The sequence below is a fragment of the Colias philodice genome, chromosome 32, assembly GCF_061535455.1.
Source record: "Colias philodice isolate Cphi_HAF_F1 chromosome 32, ilColPhil1 Martin Lab GWU primary, whole genome shotgun sequence".
Classification (NCBI taxonomy): Eukaryota; Metazoa; Arthropoda; class Insecta; order Lepidoptera; family Pieridae; genus Colias; species Colias philodice.
In genome coordinates this window covers 1,414,689-1,419,746 of record NC_143117.1, presented here as the reverse complement: position 1 = coordinate 1,419,746, position 5,058 = coordinate 1,414,689, and the positions used below count along the sequence as shown (strand labels likewise).

The 5,058-nt window shown below is 33.2% G+C and overlaps 1 long non-coding RNA gene across 1 annotated transcript; it reads left to right on the top strand.

The window, feature by feature from the left end:
• Window positions 1-1,925: 1,925 nt before the first annotated feature.
• On the top strand, window positions 1,926-2,971 carry LOC149474927 (uncharacterized). Its single transcript, XR_016318168.1, has 2 exons — window positions 1,926-2,273; window positions 2,674-2,971. It is a non-coding gene; the product is annotated as an uncharacterized LOC149474927 (long non-coding RNA).
• Window positions 2,972-5,058: the final 2,087 nt, after the last annotated feature.

The window sequence follows — 5,058 nt, the reverse complement described above, 5'->3', positions numbered from 1 at the left end:
ATCATACATTGCACTTGTAAGATAATAAATACACACACATATTAAGAAAAAAACACTATTTTTAACATTCATGATATTTTTGATGTCATTTTTGTTATTTAAACTAGTTAAAAAACAGTTTAAAAAAGTTCTGTCTTGGACGTCCGTGTGTCTGTATGTGCGAAGGATTTTCTTGTTAACACGATAGCGACCGAAATACTTTACTAATCGAGTCTTTTTTTTTCTCTTACGCTTGAGTATGCTCAGGAATAGAACCCTTTCATTTTTCAGGGTCTGATTCGATGTGGTTTAATTGTTATTAAATAAACAAAAATAATAATTAATAAATAATTATTAAAAAAAAATTATGAGGCGTGCACTTTTGGATTTTCCAAACTTTTTTCGTTTATTTCTATCTGAATAACCTATCAAAAGTAACATTCAATTGTGTAAATTTTATTTATTACGGATTCAACATCAAACAACTCTACGGTAAGTATCAAGGTGCGTATTAACTATAGAGCTATTATTTATTACCTTACCTACCTATATGTTATAGCTAATTACTGCTGGGCGCTGCAGCTGGCTGCGATTTCGTCCATGTATCTACTGAAAGGTTTCATGACATAATATGAGCACAGGGGAATAAAATAAAAAGACCAGTATGTACATCCAAAAATATTTATTTCAATGATTACAAATTATCCTTAATCTAATTTTGAAAATCTAACACTGAATTAGATTCCTTACAATATTATTCAAATTAATAACAAAATAACGTATTTTACGACAAATTAATATTGAACTAATTATGTAGTTAAAACACGAAAGCGCATTACCTTATTATACCAGCTGCATTAACCAAAAATTTTATATGATAATAAGTATAATATTTTCAACTGATATCAAAATGTACGAAAAATAGTACTTAATAAGTAATTGAACTGAGAACATAATTTAATATTCACACAAAGCTGTATTGTTTCGATATACGTTGTTTTTATTGTAAACTGCATTACATATTTTGATAAAAAAATACTGTAAAACAACAGATGATGAAATTTTCAAAATGAAAAAAAAAAATACAAATTTGCCGCGCAATCGACATTTGACAGCTCTACGACTGAATGAGGCGGTTAAAAAAGTTTGTATAATATTAATAGAAATAATTATCGAGATTTAAATTGCTCTACACAAGATTTATTTTGTTTGTTTTATTACTATACTTCTTAAAGACACAATTAACTCGTACTCGTAATACGATACCTTGGAGTTGGAGCGAAAATATTGTTTGTAATAATTTGGCTAGGAAAATACAACAAATCAAAAACACTATTTACTATGGAAAAAAAACCAGGAAGGTGAAAAACATATATTTACGATTTCGATGCACTCGACTTTTAGTAAAATAATAGGTAGGTAAAAATATTATTATGGTTTTGATCACAGACATATCTGTGGTTTTGATTTTAGCTACTAGTATCAGAAAGCTGCGTGTTCAATGCACGTCGGGGTCACACAACTGTGGAGGATACAGTAGACAATATACCTAATGAAGTTTTTCATCTTTTTATTTTACTGCAAATACAAAATAAAAATTAAACAATGGTAATGTAAATTCTAAACAAACTACTACCAAAATACAATTAGAACAAAAATCATTTGACTGGTTGATTTCACCCAGAGGCCAGAGGCGGCTCGTGACAAAATTGTATGGGTGTTCACTTGAAATAAAACAACGAAAATACAATAGCGTAGCGGGATAATTTATTACAAAAAAAATGAGCACCACATTTTATAAATGTCTATAACACTAAAAATTACAAAGTACAGGCTATTTCAAAACGAATTCAATGATTATCAATAATTAGTAAATCACCGAATTTGCATTCGCGAGCGTACCTACGCGTAGGTATCCATAGTGTTTGTTTATACTAAAGCGTAGAGTGAGAATGAACCATAGAGGAGGCACTAAAATGACAAGGAATGCGTGAGAGAAATACACTTATGACTATAAAGCTAAGAGCAAGAGAGACAGAAACATTGTTTTTTGTTTCTCTCATGTTATGCGATTTCTTTTGTTGGGGACAAAGGCAGTTTGTCCCAAACAAGCGGCTACAGTCCATTGTTTTGCTAGTTTTCTGTTTTTTCTCGCTGTTAAGTGACTTCAAAGTTTAATAAACGTTGACAGTGATCTGTTTTAATCCGACTTTAAGTGAAAATATGGTGCGTTGTAGTGTGATTGGTTGTAAAAATCGGCCGGAACGAAGATTACCAAATATTACCTTTCACACGTAAGTAAACTTATTTGAAGTATATTGTTTTATAGAACTGGATATAGTTGATACATTTTCATTAACTCTAATGTGAAATTATCTACAAATATATAATATTTTCATCGAAATAGACGTAAACATTTTTTTGTGTTATCCGACTAAATTACGAAGTGTTCTTGTTGTTCAGGACGCCATTTGTTTTTACGTAGTTTCAAATTTATGGTATAATCATGTGATTAACATTAGGGATACCAGTACAGGGTAAAATTTTCCCCAAAATCGTGAAATGTTTTTTTAATATTAAATGTTAATGTTTGTGTAAAGTTTGTTACACGGTTCGGTTTTCCGGTTCAGCTTTCCTCATTTGCATTGGTTTAAGTATTTTTTTTTTCAATGTCGGTTTTTTTGTATATTCCAGGTTACGATGCACATCATAACGCTGAAGACTGCGAAGCTGGCCCTTCCACACGAGCTGCAGCTGCCACTGAAGGCAGCGAGGACCCTGCCCCGTCAGGAGAGGCGGTGTTGGAGTAAAATCCGGAAGGCCACCCCCCGCGCCTTCCTCACCGAGGTGCGGCGCGCCTTTATAAGAACGAACGAGCGGCGGAGTCGTCCATTTTCGTCTGCTACTCGCGCGCACATTATCGCGGACCCTCTGCCCATTTATTTCTACCGTCATTTTGCTGTTCATTTTCAAATAAATGTATTTCGTTTAATTTGCTTTTAATTTGAACTATTTCCAGTACGTTTTTATTAGACTACATTTACGGCTGTATCTTCTAATTGCGTTGACATAGAAATTTGATTTTATTACTGCTTAAAGGTATAATAGACCTAAGTTTTTGATGTGAATATCAATTATTGAATACCTACATTACATTTGCGTTCATGAGTAAAGGGGTTATAAGATTAATTTTTTTTTTTATATAATGTAATAAAAAATTCATGTTTTTCGTAATTATTCCCGTATCTGTTTTATAAGATATTATTCTGTCTTCTGATTCAAATTCAATTTGAATCTGAATCAGAAGAAATAGCAATTAAAACCGCATATTCTGAAACTAGCAACTACTTGCAAGGGAATCACAACCTACAAGGTACTCCCCACGTCCTATAGCACAGACAAAGAAAAAATTGCTACAAGCAACATTTAAAGATACAACATAATAAAACAATTAGGTTTGTTCGAAGCCCTCGGTGCGCGAGTCCGACTCGCACTTGACCTTTTTTGTCCTAATTTTACTGTATTTTCTATTATTATTTACCATTGATTGAAATGATATCTAAACTTTAGCCTTGTTTTTTTATAAAAAATATATGAACTGGGATATTTCGATATTTGTGGTTAATTGCGAGAAGTGTAAAAGCAAAAGTTGTAATAAATATTTTAAATACCTACAACTTTACCATTAAACTTTATTCCGCAGTTATAGTTTTTTTAATCCCGATCTCAGATCGATCGTAAATAACTTTTCCTCTAATTTTTGTTACCTATATTCTCTTCCGTTTGAAATTGATTTCATTGTTCTATAATATTACTTTTATGTTTCAAAAGTTAATAAAAAATCATGTTGAACAATATTACTTTGTTAATTTCAAAAGTTAATATTAAATTAGTGGTCCACTTAGGTCGTGCACATGGCCCAGGGGGGGGCATGGCCCATGACCCCCATGACCCCCCCCCCTGGATCCGCGCTTGTACCGGCCGGCCGCCCGGCTATATATTTTATACCCGTGCGAAGCCGGAGCGGGCCGCTATGTTTTTATATACAACGTTCACAGTTTTTCTGTAGTGTATTTACTATTTAGTATCAGCATTGCACCCGTGCGAAGCCGGGGCGGGTCGCTAGTTAAGTTAATAAATAACAAAATCTTTTCAAATCTGTCTTTTTCTTCATAAACCTATCTTACAAAAAAATACCCAAACATTTATAGATATTTTGCCAGTTTTTCGGATAAAAAGTTTTTGTAATAGTTGGCAACATTGACGTAAGGATTCGCCATCTCGTTCGGGTATACGCCGATGTCGTCTCTAGTACATTCTCCCTCTACGTACTAAAGGAATGGCAACGTCGCAATTGCTGCTGTCATGCGATGCGGCAACGTTGCGTGAGACTCAAAACGCTACCTGCTACGGTATGAACGATTGTTATAAAAATAAAAGTTATACATATTTGTTGGCGTAAACTATTTTATTCATCATTAATTTTGGAAAATAAATAATGTCAAAATTGATTACAATAAAACGCAGTTTTATTTTATTACATTACAGGTAAATTAGCTTGGAGAAATTTTTGCGTTTGTAGTAGTGTATGGTCAGCAAATAAAAAAAAACAACATTTTATTTTTAGTTTTTATTCAAGTATATAATATTAGTATTATTAATATTTTATTAGTTCCAAACATTACAAGCAGTGCCGATTTTTACTTCAGTGAAGACGTGTATGAATTAGCTGGTGTTCTCCGGCCAAAAATGTAAACCACGGTAAAAGTGAAACTGTTCGAACGGTTCCGAACACTGCTTTGTGTAGCGCATGTCGCGTGACGGTCGGCTGCCGAGTAGGTATACCTACTCGGCAGCCGCGATACACGCGACATGCGCTACACAGACCAAAAAGTTTGAGACGATGTAATAAAAGTTTCACTTTAATAACAAACAATAACAACAATAACAAACAATAACAACAATCAACAAATACAAAATTTAACAATTAAACTACGTAATAATTATAATTTTCGAATGAAATGTGTGCTTTATGTTCTAACGGTACCAAGCGACTGACGCCGGACTGCACGAGGCACC